Source organism: Pleurodeles waltl, chromosome 6 (assembly GCF_031143425.1).
Source record: "Pleurodeles waltl isolate 20211129_DDA chromosome 6, aPleWal1.hap1.20221129, whole genome shotgun sequence".
NCBI lineage: Eukaryota > Metazoa > Chordata > Amphibia > Caudata > Salamandridae > Pleurodeles > Pleurodeles waltl.
In genome coordinates, this window is record NC_090445.1 from 1,109,484,646 (window position 1) to 1,109,506,038 (window position 21,393).

Below are 21,393 nucleotides of genomic sequence, written 5' to 3' on the forward strand. Positions count from 1 at the left end.
ACCCTTCTCATGCATCGGTTTGTTGAGATGCCTTTCACGTTTCCTTTCCGTTCACCACTGTTGTATTGGGCATTAGGTAAGCCCACCTATGCTATTGGCTCCTTTCACCATTGGTGATAGCATTTGGCTTTAAGTGCTGAGGCATGCATGGTAAGCCTTGCTTTTAGGCCAGCTTTCAAAATGTGTTTTTCAATTTTTTTTTGATAATGGGTTATTTTTCTACTGATTCTTTATTTTTGTAAACATTTGCATACTACTCCTTTTTTTTTTTTTTTTTTTTTTTTTTTCTTTCTCCAAATCTGTTTTATTGGCATTTTCATGGACAAGTACGTTCAGAATTAAATCGGATATAACCCAATAAAGAGCATTGATAAGTAATTATTTGGTATATAATACGGTTATCAAGTAATAGGAGCATGGTATATCCAGTCATAGCTATAATGTACATAAAACAATTTATTTCAGAAATGTAATTTTAAAGGCACATTAAACAGTGAAATAAAGTAAAGCTAGAGAGAGCTTTCCACTGGTTTAAGGCTTGCAAAATCAACGTTACAGTCTTGGTTGGGGGATGAGCTACAGAGGGCTGATTTTGCGTGGTGTACGACATTGTCATATGTAAAGAGAGGTGATGGGGTCACCATTGAAGACCTACCATGATAAGGTGTAGTTAAATGGTTGGATGTGTGGAGGGTAGTAAAATTTACAGCGGCAAGTTATCCTCTTTAGGAGCCACCTCTAACTGCAACCAAATAACGTCCTAGTTCCCAGCTATTGGCTGTTTATGGAGGCCTTTTACTAATTCCCTATGAAGGGTTGTACCTTCAGCTTCGATCGATCCTTGCTGGTCTTTATGCCAGGCCTCTATTCATGGGGGTTGCAGCGCTTTCAAATTCATGGTGATCGCCTGTTTTGTTATCAAAGTGCTAAGTCACGGAAGCGCACTGCTACCTTATGTTATTTAGATCTTTTAAAGAGATCTACAGTACAGACTTCCCGGGACTCCACCTTTGGAGCAGTGAAATATGCCAGTTGCTGGGTTGTTTCTGACCAGAAATTCCCAGTAAAGGACAACTGCACAACATGTGAAAGAAATCTGCTGCAGGGGTATTGCATAATGCACAAGCTGCAGCAGCGGTAGGGAATAATTGATTTTTTTTTTAGTACAGACAGATATGCCCTGTGCAATAAGATAACTTGTATTTGCTTATCTTGTGTTATGCAAAACGTTATGTGGACATTTTAGTGTTCTGGACCATTCCCTATCATGAAGTGCTCTATTTAATTCAAGTTCCCATTTGTCACATCATTTCTGAATGGGAATTTTGGGTATGGTTCAGGATGGCCCTGTGTAACTAGGTAACTTATTTCTGTCCATTCCCTATGTATTTAGGGCTTTGTTGCAAGGGAGTGTTTTAGAGTCTGTGTCACTAATAGACCATTTGGTTCTACGGGTGTGTTTCAGCAGACCATGTGTTTAAGAATTGCCCTTCATGTTGTTAAAACTGCTCTTGAAGAGTAGGAAATGCTAGAAGTTGACAGTTCTGGAATGTCACCAAGTGTCATCTTGGCGGCGTTTCAATGTTCTAGATCACAGTTTGTAAAATGGCCAATTTCTTTGGGAAGGCCTTATAGAGGCATTCAAGGGGCATATGGATTTATTTATTTGGTGATGTGAAAACTTCTGGCAAGGCATTGCAGTGCCACACGTAGCTACCCTTGTATTTGCATTGCACCTTAAACAAAATCAGCTCATAAAGGCACCATCCCTCATGGATAGCCTTCAATGTCTCAGCAGTAGCAGACCCCCCCCACTCTCCCAAACAGCCAGAAACCATGCACTGAAACGAAAAGTGTCCAAGCTGTCATAACGAAAACGTTCAATTAAGGACAAGTAGGTGAGGATTAGGCTGTTCTCTCTTCACATTTATTAACCAGCAGCCTTTAACATTAACAAGGAACAACAAGAGTGCGAAAAACAAGTCCCATTAATCCTTGGGAGGAAGCCCTCCAGTCCAAGAGTAGCATTGCCCTTTATGATCCCCACTGGATGCTCCTCTTCCTTTGACCACAGGCAAGATTTCATAGGATCAGCCTTGTTTCCTGGAATCTGTCCCTAGAACCAAAGAACAGAGTTAATGTTTCCAATCCAGGAGGTATACCATTTTACATTGACAACCGTCAGACTTCAAAACACATCACATAACATTGCAATTCTATAACATTGAGAGGTAATGCTCTGTAATATCAGTAATACGAAAAGAGATCATACTGGACATTCCAAGCCCACTAGAGATGAAACAACATCAAACAAGATGTACTTACTCTCAACTTGAATGTTCAAAGTGAACAAACTGAGAAGTCAATCCCTGAAGTTGGGTGGGTCAGAGACCTGACTCGTGGAGGGAACTAATCCTCGCCTCTGTGTCCTTACTAGAAATGAAACTTTCCATTACGATAGCTAGGAAAATGTTCATTCAGTGGCAGGACCGGAGACGAGGATTAGGCTGATTTAAAGCTTTTCTACCACCAATGTTGCCAAGTTTGGGACTGGTTTAAAGTAAAATCTCTTAAAAGTAGAGTTTGAGGATATCCTCTAATCTGGCACACAAAGAAAAAGCCTTTGAGGCCTTGGCCCTCTCACGGAGTGGGCTCAGAACACTGAGATGTCCATACCGGCCTTCTGACTGACCCACCTGACCCATTGTGCAATAGTGGGAGAGGAAACCGCCTTAGGAGGTTTAGTGAGGGCAGTTAGTAACTGACGCTCTCCCAGAGGGTGGAGGTCCTCTGACATGGATTCATAGGCCTTCCGAACCCTAACAACACATAACTTTGGAACTGCAAGAAACATTGGATAAGAGCCACTCCTTGAATTAAATTTTGTCTGTCTGGAGATGTTAAACATCACCCCTTCCTGAATGAATGCTATGCTCTACCTGTTATGTCTTATGCCCTTACATCCGAGACCTGACGACAAGACACCAAACATAATGGGGTAGCCAACTGCTATCAAAGCGATGCGCGCGCTGACATGTATTGCAACAACCGTTACGAGAAAGGAAAGGAGCACCTAACTCATGGCTGCTGGAGCAGCAAAGAAATAGATCAAGAAGGAGCCTCCAGAGGGGATCTTAAAAGGCAATTCTACTCGTGGATTGGAGGGCTTCCTCCCAAGGGCTCATGGGATTTTTAGTTTTTTTTTTCTCACCTCCCCTCTTCCCCCACACACTGTTGTTGTTCCTTGTTAATGTTAAAGACTGCTGGTTAATAAAAGGTAAGAGAGAACAGCCTAATCCTTGCCTCCGGTCCTGCCATAGAAATTCACTGCCAAATAATACTTCTGAAAATCCGGAGCTCCTAGACCACCATGATCAACTGGGAGCTTAATTTGGGAAGTGCAGCTTTGGGGCAGCCAAATAAGTTCTCCTAGGTGAGGAGATTTAATACCCCAGAAAATCGCAGAGCGAGGATCAATGGATTATTGGCAAAAAGATATTGAGATGGGGGAGCTTCACAATTTTTGATGACACTACGTGTCCCGTCACGGATAGCAGTAATGATTTCCGGAAGGCTACTTTTATTTTGAGGGTGCTCAACAGGTTGCCATCGTTTAGGTCTCAGTCTTAATGATCAATTGGAATTCCCAAATAGTGAAAAAGGTATCTTTTAATTAAGTGGTCCACTCCCTAAATCCAGCATCCTTTGGGAAATGGAGGGGCTAAACAAGAATAGGCAGGATTTCTGTCTATTGACAAAAAAGAGCAGAGCCCTCCCCAAATTGGCCAAGGAGTCTACCAATCCTGGAATGATTGTCGTTCAGGTCGTGCGGGTACAGAAGGATGTCATCTGTATACAAAAAGATGGAATGGGTTATTTCTTCTGGTGGTATTTGCCAAAGGCTCCCCCATCCTCGGTATCTGCACTACTAAGGGATCCAAGCCAAGTGCAAAAAGTAGGTTGTTAATGGGGCCTCACTGGCGGGTTCCACTTTGTATTGTCAGACAAGTTGAGATTATTTTGCCCATGTGGCACCTGGCTCCAGGTGTTGTATAGAATTTGACATGCCTTTTATAATACGAGGCCCAAGTCTGAACGCAGCCTGCACTTGAAAAAGGTAGCTCCAGCTCAAGGTGTCAAATACCTTTTTCTAAATCTACAATACGATAGGCTGTCCTAGGACATTACCTAAACAGTCTCCGGATATTTTGGGAAGTGCTATGAACTGGGATGAAACCACTTCGATATGTATGAATAGGCAGGGAAGTATATGTTGCAGGCAGTCTGCAAGAATCAGATTAAGAAAACTTATAGTCAAAGTTAAGTCGAAGTAAGATGGAAGGAGGCTGGTTCTTCCGAATCCCCACCTGGTTTTAAAAGACACCTATGATGACTCACAAAGTGAGAGCTAGTTTCCCTTCATCTATTACTGCTGTAAATATCTGAGCTAATTTAAGGGTGACAGCATTCATATATGCTTTTAAAAACCCATCTGTACCGTGGGTTGCACCATGTTTTAGATCTAAAATGTCCTTTTTATATCTTGAATGGTGATCATAATTATCTTCACGGAGATCCGGAGCTATTTAGTGCACAAGCAGGCCATCCAAAAAGGTCAAAACCGACTGGTTTCAACCCCATGCAGCTTGCCATAGAAATCAAAAAAGTTGTGGTGAACGTCCTGCTGAAAGTATACCATGTCCCCTTTCTAATTCTGAAACAAGATTAGAGGTGGCCTGTTCTTGTTGGTAATTGGCCCAAAGTGTCCCAGCTTTATCACAGTCTGAATGGGCTTGGCCCATGCTGTTGGTGTAATATAGATATCACAAACGCTCCATCAACAATGCCTCCTCCTCGCGCAGTTTAAGTGAATGCTGCATTTGTGGATCCTCTTCAAGGCGTTGTTCTATCTCACTAAGTTGCCTCAATTCGTGCCAACTCCCTTTCCAACACGCTTCAGTTTTCCCACTGTGTTTTAAAGTCCCCATATTACTTCTTTAAAGGCCTCCTAGAGAGGAGGTGGGCCCATCATTAGTGTCTAGATATTCTCCATCAAAATGTCTTAAAGTATAGGGTCTTCTAAGGCTGCAGACTGAAGATGCCAGCTGGGTATGGGTAGGAGAATTTTCCTCTCATTTCAGGTGCACTAGTAGAGGATTATGGTTCAGCAGTTCTCTGCCCGGGTAATCGAGGGAGATCATTGAGGGACTGAGTGTGTCGGAGTACACAATTCTATGTAGAGGGCCAAATAGATTGTGGAGTACAATAAAGAATACAGTTCAGTATGAAGATTGTGGTGGCACCATATGTCTTTTAAAGACTATTGTTGTAACTAACTCGATAAAATGAGTGTATGGATCAGAGCATAGCATAGGACGTGATCTGTCTTGGCCAGGGTTAAAAAAAAAAAAAAAAAAAATATTTTGTAAGCCCCCGCCTCTACAGCATGTATTTTGCGCTCAATTACCAGAGCTGTCTGAGAAAGGGCACTAGATTTGTGTTTGGCAGGACAAATGTCCTGACCTTATCAAAGATTTGAGTGCAGTACGAAGAGGGTACTGCCCTTGAACCTTAAGCACACCTCTGACAAATGTGGAAGTTAGTGGTACATATCTGATCTCTCCCCCTTTTGAAAAGATGAATTCCTTCCACAGTCGTAATGTGGGAGTCTTATAGGAGAGCTATCTGAACCTGCTTACATTCAAGATAAGACTGAATGTTGTATTGTCTGACAGGGTTGTGCTATACTTCAAGGTTCTTTTATGAAGGACTATTGCATGGGGAGTGTCATTGTAGCGAGAGTGGTAGTTTGAGGAGACCCTCCCAGTGTAGCTCTACAACCTCAACTCCAAAGGAGGTGAAAATGGGTAAGCTCTCCCAGTTGTGATGGGTAGAACTGTCTCCAGAGTGGAAAGAACTAACTGATGAAACAAAACTGACAAATATAACATTGGTAACAAGAAAGGCAAAAGACCGACTGCCCAAACAGCTCAGTAAAGCTTGTTATTAGCTTTTGGGGAAGCAAAGCGAGATACCAGAGAGAGAGAAAGACAGTTAGCATGGAACTCCCTAGAGCAAGAGAGTGTTACTGAGCAATGGGACCATGAAAATGTGAAGTCTATTAGAAATGCTGTTAGGAAAAAATGTAAGCCGCCCAAAGCTTCCTCTGTTATTTTCTGGGAAGAGCACATTGTTCTGTTTTGCCCCAAAGCCATCCATTTGAGGGCTCCCGGGGGTTCAAAAGTCACCCCATCCCACCATCCACCACTGAGAGAGGGCATAACCATGAGGAAGCAGCGTTTCAGAATCAAGTGTCATATAGTATGCGATTACTGAGAAAGGGTTGTAGCCTAGTCACCTAGCATAAGTCATAACAACTGGGGAATAAGCTCTGGAGACAAGTCCAGTCTGTCAATCCAGTTGATTAAGGCTCATCTCCATCAGAGCTTTCCGAGGAGGTAGCAGACAGGGCATGTGTGATTCTCAAAATGATGCAACGGTTGCTGATGCTGAGTGCCTACCGTCCTGGGCCTCCTCGTGAGAATGTATCTCCAACAGAGTTTGTTTGATGCCGGGCTTCCATTAGGTGTACTCTCAACAGCATCTGGGAGCTTTGTTCAGCCATCTGCTCTGGGCATCTATCGGTGAGGAGGTGTCTGGTTTCTCGATCCAACTGCACACCTCTTTAAGTTCGAGGAAAACGTATATTTTTGCCCTGAAATAACTGGTTTAGCAAGTAAAAGTAAAACATATTTCAAGATTAGTTCTTGTAATTTCTTTTTTAATCCTATGATGGATATTGCTTTATGTTGCACTGCCAATGTGTAATCAGGAAAGATCAGTATCTGGTGATTTTCCACTTCAAGGAAGTCCCTGGCATCACAGTGTTGAGAATTTGACCTTAATCTTTATAATGAAAGAGCTGAGCAATGATTAGCCTTGGAGAAACCCCGGTGGTGGACGGCGAACTGGATCCTTATATGCACCCTCAATTTCAGAAGAAAGGATTCAGGTTTGTGGGTCCATGAAGCTTTTTAACCGTGTTTCCAAAAAGCCATGATTTGACCTTCTGAGACACTGGCTAGCCCAGTTATTCAAAGATTACTGGGCCGTGAGCAGCCTTCTGCAGTTTCAGTCCTGCCCTCAGGGAATCGGACTCCCTCTGTTAAGTCATAACCTTGTTGCTGAAGGCCAGCAGACTAGAGTGGTGCTGCAAAAGAGGTTCTTATTTGATTGGAACAAATGTCATACTGTTTTCTGTGATCATCTCGCAGCAAGTTAATGTCAACTGTGACAGCATCAACTTTCGCCTCTGAAGGTACTCTAGCGGGTTTGATAGCTTTTAGGATAACGTCAGATTCCTTTCCAGGAAGGGGTAGTTAAATCAAAGTCAAGTCAAAAACCTTTATTCTGATTTATGTACAAATCCATAAAAGCAAAATAAAACAATTTACAAGTTACATAATCCACGCATACATTGGTTTAAATGAAACCAATAATTCAGTTCAAAGAATTCAATTACAAGTGTTCATGTTTAAAAACAGTTTAAAAGACCGAAACCAGGTCAATCATTGTGAAGTTATAGTACACAAGAACAATGTAAATATTGCAATGTAATCACAGATTCCTTTTGTACTAATTGAGTGTCTCCTATTACTAGCACAATAGATTTAAAAGAAAAAGTGCTTGACATATGTACTGGGTTCTAAAGTGCAAAAGGGGAAAATCAAGGAGATCTGTGCAAAAGCAATCTTTAAGGTACATAGTTTACGTTTAATTGGTTTACTCTATCAAGTGCTATCAAAACAAGAGACTATCATTTGTCATCTCAATTTGCAGTACACCTTTCTTCGTAGCAGAGGCAATCAAAATGTGCCAATGATTTACGTCTTGGTATGGCCTTCTTTATGTAAACAAGAATTATACAACATGTTGGGTGTTAGGCGGGTTTTGTAAAAAAAAAAAATTGAAGGCCTCCTAATGATAGATATAGCCCTGCGTCACACAGAGAGGACTAATGTACACGATCTAATATCTTTAAAAAATGTGCAGAACAACATAAAGTTAATTTTTGTTTCCCTGGCCTTTTCATCCCATGGGCATCTTGGGAGATTCAAAAGTCACAAATCTGATTTGAGGAATGCCACTAGATGGCGAAGCAGCTCTAGGCATAAGCTAGTTAACAGGACTCTATCCTGAATGTTGTTCACATTTACCAAGTAACCTTGAATCCCCTGTTGAGGTGAACCCATTCATTATCTAATCACGGTGGGCCTAATTATTTTCTGAACTCTCTAATGGCCTCTTTTCTCCAAAAATATAATAGATCTTATTTCCTTTTTATTCAACTGTGAAATGCTGTGTGGGTTCAAAATGGAAAGGCTTTCCCCCAGTTCTTGTAATAAATTGTTTACTTACCCGAGCCATGGTATCTTTACGTAATGATTTAGTCCTAGACAATCCCTTGTAATAACCCCTATGTACCTGGTGCCTTATTATATCTAAATACTGTGCCACCTAGTTAGTGTGTTAAGGTTGGTGCCATCTTTCATTTACTCAGCGCCAGGTTCTTTATCTACATTACAGGCAGGAGTCAAACTTGGCACAGCCAGAAGCCTACAGTAGAATGTTTTCCTGCCTCTGTAACAGATTACAGTTTGACCAGCTCCAAACTGGAGATCCATATAATGCAACTGGGAGACATTTCCTTTTATATAATTTCGTGATTTTTCTTATAGGTTTACTGCCTATTTCTTTTTTTTAAAGAAAAACCAAGGACAGCATGAGTGGCCCTTATAATTTTAGTTTAGCAGTTTTCAAATGTGATGTCCAGTCTCAAATCTGTGTGAACAGTATACCTAGGACTCTGGCCAGATGTACTAAAATGCAATTTTGCAATTCCTAAATAGCGACTTCATAGAAATCGCTATTTGGGAATTGCAAAATGCTATGTATAGAGATACCTATTTCCAAATAGCAGTTCCTACAAAGTAGGAATCACTATTAGGAAATCGCAAATAAGGAATTCCATTGCATTTGTTTCAGTGGGCTGGCTTTGTATTTCCCGAATAGCGATTTACTATTAGGAAATGCAAAACCAAGGTGGCAATGGCAAAAGGACCCCCTTGGTGCACCCCAAAAATAGAGGGGCACACATGTAGAGCACACATGACCATGGGGCATGTATGTACTCTATTGCAATAAAAAAACAAAAAACATTTTGGTTTTATATTTTAAGTTGCACATGGTTACCATCAACTTCAAGTCAATGGTAATTGAGGAAATGCTTTGTATGTCAGAAAAGGAATCGCAGATAGGTAATCCCTATTTACAATTACCTGTTCTGGGGATCGCAAATAGCGGATTCTACATGGTAGAAATCACAGTTTGTGATTTCCTAAAGGCCTTTGTACATTAGAAAAGGCCATTTTGCATTTCTTATTGATGCGAAATACCGATTCAGACTGTTAACAAATGCAAAAGGGCTTTGTATATCTGGCCCAGAGGTCTTCACTTCTAACTTTTGGCACTAGGCATAATGGTTTCCCCCTTTTTAAAATTATTTTGCCACAAATCATAGTATAGGTTTTGGATAGATTAAGTTTTAGGTCTCTACCCTCCATGAACGCTACAAAGTTGTTTATCAGTTGGTGGAGACCATTTGCTGTCCTGGATAAGAGCACCACATTGTCTGCGTATAGTACAATCGGGGTAACATGGGAATCCACTCTTGGTGCCTCAGCTTTTATACTCTGCAGGAGGCAAACCAACCCGTTTATGTACAGTGAGAACAGGAGCGGTGCAAGGACGCATCTCTGCCTGATTCCATGTGTCACACAGAATTTCTCAGTGTATTCCACATTTTAAACAAAAGGTAAGCCAGATGTTATGTTATGTTATGTACAGCAGAGAGAGATGACATAATATCTGATGGAGCGCCGGTATCAATTAGCACCTGCCATAATTTTGTTGTGATTCACAAGATCAAAAGCACTGGTCAAGTACACAAAACAGAGGTGGATGTGCCCCTCACGTACCATTGTATATTTGCTTATAATACGGTGCAAGTTTATGCCCTGCCCCACGATGCCTATTTCTTTCCTGAAACCATATTGAGATTCTGTCAATATGCATTATTTCTGGGTCCAGGATTCTAACCTACATAGAATCCCCTTTTCACAGAGGAGTCTAGTAACAATATTGAACAATAACCCACGCCCATTCTGTATATGTAATAAAAGCTTCTCAGTGCTCTGTGACTACAGTTTCTAGCTTTTGTGGCTCATTTTATGCTGACACCATTATAACCGCAGGTTTAATGGGGGGGCGCTCTTACCAATTCCTTTGGTTTAACCCCTTTGCTGCTAGCCCTTCAAACCGCACCCCACATTGCCCTGTTCTAAGCATGTTTTTGGCTAATTGTGGAAGCTCATGCTTAGGCTTCCATAACTTTATGTGCACATGAGGTATCCATGCCAAATTTGCATCCTTTTTTCCCAACATCCTAAGGTTTCTAACGGTATGCTGGGTTTGTGGATTTCCCTGGAAGCAACTGAGAAATTACCCAAAATACTGCAATTTAAAATAAATAAATATTTAAATGGGAAACAAAGTGTGCAGAAGAAAGTGTCAGTTTTGTCTCTGTGAATGGCATCAACAAAGAGTTTGCAATGCTAAAATCACAATTATCCAGCTTTTTAGGAACAGGCAGACTTGAATAAAAAAAACAAATGTTTCAACACAGTTTTGGCTTTTTACTGGGGCACAGCCAATTTTTCTCATTTTTTGTACTTTCAACCTTCTTTTAGCTAATGGTAGAAATGAGTATGAACCAGTGGTGGATCCTGGAAAGCTATACATTTTTGAAAAGTAGACAAAATTTTGATTTCCACAAGAGGTCATTTTTGTATACCTTTCAAGGTTTTCCTATAGAAAGTAACAGTTGAAATAACAAAATATTGAAATTGGGTTGAAAAAAACAGCCACTTGTGTCTACTTTTTCATCTGTAACTTTTTCTAACTATGGCAGATTTTCAAAAGCGATATACTGTTATGTCCGCTGTATCCTTTTGGTTGCAAGGATATATAGGGCTTGTAGGTTCTCTACGAACCTTAGGTACCCAGAGCCCACTGAGCTGCACCTTGCAGTGGTTTGTCATTGTGTCCCAGGAATACTGTAATTCATTTGGTAAAATATAAAGAGTGAAAAATAGGTATCAAGGAAACCTTTGTAGTTCTGAAATGTGCACAAGATATGGAGTTTAGAAGCAGTGGTTATTTGTGTGTACCTATTCCAGCATGTGAATTAGAGAGCATTTCTCAAAATGACTTCTTCCTTACACATTTGGAAGGTGCAAACACAGAAAGACAATTGGTAATAACACTTGTTCTACTATTCTGTGTTCCCGAAGACAGGAAAAGGCCCAAAACACAACGTGGACACATCACATTTTTCATTTGGATTTTTTTTTTTTTGCAACATGCCTACCTGTAGATTTTGGCCCCTAGCTCAGCCGACACCTAAGGAAACCTACCAAGCCTGTACATTTTTACAAACCAGACACCTAGGGGAATCCAGGATGGGGTGACTTGTGTGGCGGTCACCAGTTTCTGTCACCTAGAATCCCTTGCAATGTTTAAAATGTCTACTACCACTCAGTGTTACCCTAGGTCTCCCGATTAAAAAAGATACCCCCATGTGTGCGTGGGCCAAGTGCTTGTGACAGGGAAGGGCCAAAAATGTGTAGAGTTTGAGGGGGAACTAAAGCGGGTCCAAAAGGCCAATTTAAAAAAAAAAAAAAAAAATTAAGAATATGTTTTTAAGCTGACGCTGCTTTGGCCACCCGCACAAGTGAGGTATCATTTTTATTTGGAGACCACAGGGAATGATGGGTGGTAGGAATTTTGTGGTTTATTGCCGTTTATGGAAGAATCTGGCCAAGAAATGCAATCAAAATGTGTGATTTTTAGTCATATTTTGAAGTTTGCAGGGTAATGTGAGTGAGAAAACTTGTGGGGATCCACGAGACGCACACCACCCTGTACTCCCCTTGGTATCTATTTTACAAACATATCAAAGGTTATTAGATTTTCCGTAGACTAGAAGCGAGCACGCTACCAAGTCTTACTTCTGTGATGTTCCAAACACTCAAAACCTAAGTTTTTTTTTCACAATTTGTTAAAAAGACCCCCTCAACCGGCAACCTAGTTGGTGGCATGCTTTGTCACTGGGGTCCCACTTGAGACACCTATCCTGTCAGGGGTGTGCTTCGACACCTGATTACAACGGAATGGGTTTTTTCGTGAGTTGAATTCCCAACTGAGAGGAGAAGTGCAATAATATTGTTTTGTGGTTACTTAACAATATGGCATGTTTTTAATCATGGTAACTTAGGACAAAGGTTAAAAACTGTGATTTTCGTAATTTGTGTGTTTCCGGCATCAAATAACTAAGAGACTTGGTACCGTGCTTGCTTCCTGTGGTTGTTGATAGTAATTTGAAAAGGCATGCAAACTCTCTCTTCCTACTCTTTTTATTGGTACACTCACATCATTGTTGGATTTGGCATGAGGGTTAGGGAGGGTTCAGAACGTAAAATGTTATTAACAAGAGATTTCACAAAAATGAAATGCACTGTTAATTTAAAGGTAAAAAAACAGAGCCGATGAGGTCACAGCTCGTGAGCTGTAAAGCCGCACCAGCCGCTTTACAGTCCATTCGCACAGCTTTCATACGTGACACACACAAGACCATTCACGCCTTTGGCTGCAGGTCCAGCAAATGCAACACTCGTATCAACAGACAGTGCCATTCAAAGGTCCATCACTTTCATACATCCAGATGCCAGAAGCGGCAATCTCACAGGGGGGGGTGGGGGGGTGGTGGTGTGTGTGTGTGTGTGTGTGTGTGTGTGTGTGTGTGTGTGTGTGTGTGTGTGTGTGTGTAGTGAGCAGCAGCAAGTCACTGCTCGCACACCGCCAGCCGCCAGCCAGGCACCAGTCCACTCACACCATAAATTTTATTTAAAGTTTAAAAAAAACACAAACCAATTGTAACTATATACAAAACTACAAACACAGCAGCTCTAACTAAATACATCACACTAGTGCCATTTGTGAAACTGAACAAAAAATATAAAATTATACAGACCAGGCAGTCCACTTTTGCGCTCACGGTTGCTCCCAAAAACTTTTTAGCGTGTGGTACAATCTAAAACATGCAGAGACACACTGCCCAGGTTTAGAAGGACACTTGGGGCAGTGCATACGACTTTCCTGCTGCATGCCTCTTTGGATACAGACTCTACATCTCATACAGGAATTGTTTTTCTTTGGGTGTGGGAGGAAAGTGATCCACAAAGTGGCGATCTCTCAATCTAGCCACATCCTCCTCCACTCCAACTCTAGGAACACCTGTGTGTTCCACTACAACAAGGTTGCCTATCACAGACTCCTGAAACTGAACAAATGTCATCTTCGACTCTGGAGAACAATCCTTGAATACAACAAAAGCATTAAAGGGTGCTAAATGGAGCAAATAGATAGCCAACTTCTTATGCCAAAAGTAAGCCTTATGAACAGTGGTGTAAGTTTACAACCTCTGCTCTACTCGGTCTACACCACCCAGTTGCTTATTGTAGTCTAATATGCACACAGGTTTGTGCACTTCAGCAACCTGACCCCAAACAGTCACAGCTGCAGTACTTTCTTCATGGATGCTAGCCAGCATGTAAACAATCCTCCTGCCTGCAAATTTTACAGTTAGCAGTTCATCACTATGCAAGGCACTGCACTATCCCCTCTCAGATTTTTTACAAACAAGCACCTTTAAATAACTTTTACGGTTATAGCAAACTGCTTCACAAGCAATAGTGTCCCCTTTGAACAATTCCTTAAACAATTACATACCAGTGAAGAAGTTATCCACATATAAATGGTGACCTTTGTTATAAAGTCCTCTACCTAGTTCCCACGCAATTTTCCCACTAACTCCAAAAGCGAACGGAGGGGTTGTGGGGGAGGGAAGGGGTAACTGGGTGAGCAATGGAATCCCTACCAGTGTACACCCTGAAATAATAAACATGTCCTATACTACTCTCAGACAGCATATACATCTTAATTCCATAACGTGCCCTCTTCCTATGAATGTACTGCCTAAAAACCAAACGGCCCTTGAACAGGACCCAAGACTCATCCACTGCTATTTCTTTTCCTGGAACATAGGCCTCTGAAATTTGATCTACAAAGTGATAAAGGACAGCCCAAATCTTAAAAAGACGGTCACAATCGGTCTGATCTTGTGGCAACGCTGAAGCATTGTCGGCAAAATGCAGCATCCGAAGCAGAAGCAAATACCGATTTTGACTGATAATTGCAGGAAATATGGCTGTTGCCATCAAGGGACTGGTAGACCAATATGAAGGCAGCGACGGCTTTCTTATCAAGCCCGTCAACAAAGTTAAACCCAAGAACCTCTTCAACTCATCCAGTTGTGTGGGAGTCCACCGGGTAGCTCTAGAGTGGGGCTTTAGTCTGGCACTGTTGTTCCTCAAATACTGTTCTGCATATAAATTGGTTTATTAAAAAATCTCATCTAAAAATACATCGTCCATAAACAACTGAAATTTATAGGCAAAAAGTTTTCAGTATTCATTCTACACCTTGCAACATCAGTAAAGGCAGGCAACACTGGCTGCCCCATTTTTGGGGCAACCCAGAGTTCACCTCTTCCAACTGGAAGCCTTTCAGCCCCAGGCTGAAATCTAGATGCCTCTTGCTGCACTATCGGCACATCAGTGTCTTCCTCTTAAAAAAAGGCACTTGCTGCACACTGAGAGTGGCTTAATCAGATGATTCCTCTCAGACAGAAACTTCACTGCCAGAATCTTACACTTCCTCCTATGCCTCACATACAGAGACAGTCTCAATCATGGTTGGAGGAAGATTAAAAAAGCTTACCAACAACCTGCTGAGCGATAATCTAATATACAAAAAGGTTTTTCTTACCAAACATATGCAGCTGCGCAAACTGCAGATCTACCACTGCAGCAAAGGAATAAAAAACTTTGCACTACAATACAAAGGAGAAATTAAACATTATGAGTACAATTGCAAATGATGCACCAGTCCACACACAAACCATGCCACCAAACATTCAGAAACTTTACCTGGTACCTAGTGGTTTTCTGCACCCCTTGCGGACATATGGGTCTGAAAAGGGGGGGGGGGGGGGGGGGGGCAGAAATGGCCAAAATAATTGCCACCTAAAGGAGAGCGACCCATGTCATATTAGGTGTGCAGACTTTGATGTCTAGCTGATCCAAGTTATTAAATTTCACTCCTGCCACATTCCATGACTTAATTATTAAATGCTCATCACCGTTACTATAGAATTTTTGTCCCCTCCACCTTTCTCTCGTATGTCCCTAGGAATCCTGTGGTTGTGGTCCCTTGTCACAAGTACTCTGCTCTGTTACCTCCTCCTGTCAGTCTTGGTCTTCTAATTCGGTTAACTGGGCAAATCTGTTTGATGTAGCAATATCAAAATGGGGTTTGAAATTCTGGCCCTGATACTTCATAGGTGTCTGGCACTAAAGTCATAGATCCATCATGCCTGTATAGTCTATAAACAAAAGTACCCAAGCTTGGAGGCTTCTAGTTTGCTCATACAGGGGGTCATTTGTACGAAGTGCTGGGGTAAGTTTGATGCATGGCCTTGTACAATTTACTGTTATACAGTCCCTCTCTGTCTCTTTCGGGTGAGCTCCCAACCAAGGGATCCTCTTTACATGCACCACCTCCAGTGTCGATTCCCCCAGCCGTTCAGAGTTTATTTTCAACCAGTGTACCAGCTTATTTTTGAGTGCTGTATAATCCTCACTATTTTTCATTTGATAGCACGGAACATCTTTTAATACAATAATATAGGAGGTACAATCAGGGGGTAGTTGTGGGTAACCCTTAGTGGGCCATTGGGCCTTCCCATGTACTTTTCCTTGTGTCCCTGAATGGTTGATAACAATGTCCCAGTGAAAGTCACAGTTGGAGGCACACAGTCCTACTCCCTTAGAAGAAAAGGAGAGCAAACTCTGAAGATGGAGTCTTATCACCAAATGGTCAATGTCAGAGGGGTGGCCCAGCCCGCCGTTAGCCGTTCTCTGACTGTTGCAGATGGGCCCGCCCATGGCCCGGGCTTTGCCAGGGCTCATCCCGTGCAGCGGGCTGTGGCGTGCTTCTTAAGCGCTGGTAGTCGCTCTTTAGGGCAAGGGATGATGTGAATTGTAGTCTTCCTCCAGCGGGAGTGTCTCACCATGTGGCTTCGCCCTGGCCATCTCCTCACACAAAGCCGAAAACCCCCATGCAGCAGGGCTGCGGCACACTTCATAAGCACTGTTGGTCTCCCCTTAGAGTCATCTCTGACAGCAAAGCAATCAGAGTTGGTCTGGACACAGGGTGAGGGTCCCTTGACTTGGGTGTCTTTGCTGTCAAGCAATTTTTAACATTCGAGCAGTACAGCACAAGCCGTCAGGCCAGCCCCATACAAGAGTGTGACCATCAATGGATATGGGACAGCAGACTGGGCCTTAAGTATAGCTCGATAGCTACCCCTGTATAACCAGTACACCTAAAATCTGGCTGCATTGGGCATAGTGGCGCGATGAACCAGTCTTACTAGACTGGGAAAGTTGGTGAAATTAGGCTTATGCTTTAGGGACCTTGGGGTAACAGAATAGAGGGAGAGGCAGAGAGAGAGCTCCCTGAATTTAAGGGACACCACAATCCATAGTTACAAGGTAGTAGTGTAAGCGAAGTGTGAGGTCCCAGATCCAGTCCCATTTCATAGTATACGAGGGCCCAAAGGCAGACGCAGTATAGATGTATATAGTAGTCGGTCCCATAACACCAAGATGTGCAGTACTGAGGGGTGGTCCTGTAAAAAGGATCCTTTTTGAAAGACCAGAGTTGGGCCTCCAGTTGTTCTTGTAGACCTACTCAGTGCCGTCCCAGTGCAAGCGGGCAAAGTAAGTAGGAGGCGAGGAGGAACTTACCTTTTACAGTGATATGCTTGCAGTGGATCTGGAGATTCCTCGCTAGGCCTCAGGATAGGGCTGATACGCAGGCACCAGGGCTGTTAGGTATCTCCATCAAACAAAGCATTCTCATCCCCGATTGAGGGTGCACACTTTTTCCAGCATGTCTTGTATCTTCAGAGAAACCCAGGAGGTTGGAGCTCGCTGGGAGCCACAGCAGTCAAGTCCACCCCAGGCCGCAGTAGGCCCTACCAGCAATAATAAAAGACCCTGACTGTGGGTGCGGCACTTCTTGCATAGTCAGGGGGGCCCTTTGCTTAGTCAGCACAAAATGTATCTGCTGTCCTGAGCGGCAGAGCCTGGTGCTCAGCAAAGGCAGTGAGTGTGCAGATCCTCCTTGCTCCACCCACTTGGGTCAGACCACGCCACTTGGCCGCATCGGGGAGTATCCTCAGGGTAGGCAAAGCAGATAGATTGAGTGCGGAGGCAATAGACGAATACCAGCTTTAAGGATTCCCTGTCCAACAAGTTGTTGCATTGCTCCACTCGAAAGACCGTGGCCATGGAGCGGATGCTGAAGATATTTATCGTATAAAAGGGACTGCCTATCCAGGAGCCTTTGACGTGCACATCTGCCATTGATGGCCACCTCTTCACACACCTTACCCCCCCTCTTTGCACAGCACCATTGTACTGAAGCATTTTGGGGGTCATCGCCACCCGCCTGGCGGGAACCGCCATTTGACCGCTCCGCGGTCTAAAGACCGCTGGCGGCATTCTGACCTTCCCGCTGGGCCAGCGGGCGCTAACAATGCTAGCGCCCGCCGGCCCAGCGGGAAGGGGGCCTGCAACATTGAAGCTGGCTCCGAATGGAGCCGGCGGTGTTGCAGGTGTGCGACGGGTGCAGTTGCACCCGTCGCGCTTTTCACTGTCTGCTAGGCAGACAGTGAAAAGCAGGTTGGGGCCCTGTTGGGGGGCCCCTGCACTGCCCATGCCAGGGGGAAATCCGGCGGGAAAACCGCCGGACCCGGTTTTCTGACCACGGCTTTACCGCCGCGGTCAGAATGGGCAGTGAAGCACCGCCAGCCTGTTGGCGGTGCTTCCTCCATTCGCGGACCGCCAGGGTCGGAATGACCCCCTTTGTCTTATTACTTAAAGCTTTTTTATCCTCAATGCATACATGGGTACTTAATAAATAAAAACAACCATTGCAGGTTTGTGAAAGCAATGCCTATTAGCTGTGCAGTGCTTGTTTTCTTTAACATTTATCTTTGACTTGTGTGGAAACATTTTTTTAGCCCGCATTTTTCATTTGCACCACCTCGTCTGCCTCAAAACAGGTTTTGCTTTTTTCTGTTCGTGTTTTAAAAAGCATGTGAGAAGACAGGATCACATGAGCTACTATTCACTTCTGAATATTGATTTGCCTGTTTCTCATTTCAGACTCTGCAGTGTTCCACCGATTTATTAAAAGTTCACATCCATATCTGGAAGGGTTTTCTAAGAAGGGACTTATCAGGAAGCCCATGATTGGCTGCGACCAGGAGAAGCCATTCAACTTGAATACAAACAACACTTTCTCTCAGACCCCAATTTGTCAATATTTTCCTCTTACTTTTGCATTCCTCTGCTCATACAGGGAGTGCAGAATTATTAGGCAAGTTGTATTTTTGAGGATTAATTTTATTATTGAACAACAACCATGTTCTCAATGAACCCAAAAAACTCATTAATATCAAAGCTGAATATTTTTGGAAGTAGTTTTTAGTTTGTTTTTAGTTTTAGCTATGTTAGGGGGATATCTGTGTGTGCAGGTGACTATTACTGTGCATAATTATTAGGCAACTTAACAAAAAACAAATATATACCCATTTCAATTATTTATTATTACCAGTGAAACCAATATAACATCTCAACATTCACAAATATACATTTCTGACATTCAAAACCAAAACAAAAACAAATCAGTGACCAATATAGCCACCTTTCTTTGCAAGGACACTCAAAAGCCTGCCATCCATGGACTCTGTCAGTGTTTTGATCTGTTCACCATCAACATTGCGTGCAGCAGCAACCACAGCCTCCCAGACACTGTTCAGAGAGGTGTACTGTTTTCCCTCCTTGTAAATCTCACATTTGATGATGGACCACAGGTTCTCAATGGGGTTCAGATCAGGTGAACAAGGAGGCCATGTCATTAGATTTCCTTCTTTTATACCCTTTCTTGCCAGCCACGCTGTGGAGTACTTGGACGCGTGTGATGGAGCATTGTCCTGCATGAAAATCATGTTTTTCTTGAAGGATGCAGACTTCTTCCTGTACCACTGCTTGAAGAAGGTGTCTTCCAGGAACTGGCAGTAGGACTGGGAGTTGAGCTTGACTCCATCCTCAACCCGAAAAGGCCTCACAAGCTCATCTTTGATGATACCAGCCCAAACCAGTACTCCACCTCCACCTTGCTGGCGTCTGAGTCGGACTGGAGCTCTCTGCCCTTTACCAATCCAGCCACGGGCCCATCCATCTGGCCCATCAAGACTCACTCTCATTTCATCAGTCCATAAAACCTTAGAAAAATCAGTCTTGAGATCTTTCTTGGCCCAGTCTTGACGTTTCAGCTTGTGTGTCTTGTTCAGTGGTGGTCGTCTTTCAGCCTTTCTTACCTTGGCCATGTCTCTGAGTTTTGCACACCTTGTGCTTTTGGGCACTCCAGTGATGTTGCAGCTCTAAAATATGGCCAAACTGGTGGCAAGTGGCATCATGGCAGCTGCACGCTTGACTTTTCTCAGTTCATGGGCAGTTATTTTGCGCCTTGGTTTTTCCACACGCTTCTTGCGACCCTGTTGACTATTTTGAATGAAACGCTTGATTGTTCGATGATCACGCTTCAGAAGCTTTGCAATTTTAAGAGTGCTGCATCCCTCTGCAAGATATCTCACTATTTTTGACTTTCCTGAGCCTGTCAAGTCCTTCTTTTGACCCATTTTGCCAAAGGAAAGGAAGTTGCCTAATAATTATGCACACCTGATATAGGGTTTTGATGTCATTAGACCACACCCCTTCTCATTACAGAGATGCACATCACCTAATATGCTTAATTGGTAGTAGGCTTTCGAGCCTATACAGCTTGGAGTAAGACAACATGCATAAAGAGGATGATGTGGTCAAAATACTCATTTGCCTAATAATTCTGCACTCCCTGTATGTGAGCTCAAGCATCCGGCCACTGTAACATGCTTTCAATACTCTTTCCCATTTGTTGATTTATTTTAAACACCGCAGTTTTGGTGAGTATAGCCAGATGTACGTGGTGGTTTAAAAAAATGTTTTATAACATCTTTTTATTATAAGCAACACAGTAAGAAAACTGACTGTGATTCGCACATTTCACCTTCATGACATTGCCAGATATTTGTTCCATTTCCACCTCCACAAACTAGCCTGCCTCCCAGTACCCACCTCACAGGGTCAAAAGGTAGTTTCAGTCATGAGTGCCTCTTGTGTGACCCAGTCTCCCCCGGTGCCCACAGTGGGTGCACGTATATCTCCTCTATGGATTCCAGTTTCCCCATATTTTAGACCCTTTTGTTAGGGCAGCCCCTGCTCTTGTACACTTCTCATCCTACCACCATGCACCAATCCATATCATCTTTCCATTTGGTCAGCAAGGGGTTACTCGGTCTGCCCTCCTGATTTGTGCAATGTTATGTTTGGCAACCATTAACCCAAGTTTCATCCAGAGCTGATCTAGAGGACTCGATGACTTTGAAGCTCCAATGTTCAAAATACACCACTTTGCGAGGGCTTTTACTGCGCTTCGACAAACTCTGTTCAGACAGGTCACTATCACATCCCAGTATGGCTGCAGCATCGGGCAACTCCATATCATATGGAAGAAGGCTCCCTCTCTCTCTCACCCACACCTCTTTGGACACAGGGTAGCGACAGTTCTGCCCATCTTGGCCAGTGTGGTAAATGAATATTCTTGCCACCGCTCTTGGGGATGCCAGTGCCTCGGGCCACTTGTCATTTGTAATACTCTTGAGATCTCTCGTCCAGCACTCTCTGAGGCTGATTAGGGTGTCTGGGGAGTTGTGGAGTATTTTGCGATAGGTGAGGGAAATTTGCTTTCGAGGACAGTTGACCATCTAGTTATCTATCCGCCATTGAGGACAACTCAGGAAGCTCAGTACCACTGGGAAACGCTGTTTGGAGGGCATGTCATATTTACAGGTACCTAAGGTTTGTTAATTTAATGGAAGGATAATGATCCCTCTGTATGCACATTCGGAGAAACAGAGCTAAAGGCCCCTAGGTGACAGACGTAGACAGATATGAAGACATTATTGAGGTTATTACATTAAGA

At 43.1% G+C, this 21,393-nt stretch overlaps 1 protein-coding gene and 1 long non-coding RNA gene across 5 annotated transcripts in view; one reads left to right on the forward strand and one right to left on the reverse strand.

Moving 5' to 3' along the window:
* Positions 1–21,393, forward strand: part of KLHL21 (kelch like family member 21) — a 146,279-nt gene that overhangs the window by 23,751 nt on the left and 101,135 nt on the right. The gene's annotated exons all lie outside the window — the stretch shown is intronic.
* The window catches only part of LOC138300623 (uncharacterized), a 154,684-nt gene continuing 135,041 nt past the window's right edge, over positions 1,751–21,393 (reverse strand). For 2 of the 3 annotated variants that reach the window (XR_011204975.1, XR_011204976.1), the window contains exon 4: positions 1,752–2,116. This is a non-coding gene — a long non-coding RNA (uncharacterized lncRNA). Of the gene's footprint in view, positions 2,117–21,393 lie in introns of all 3 variants that reach the window. The other variant, XR_011204977.1, reaches the window with a different exon arrangement.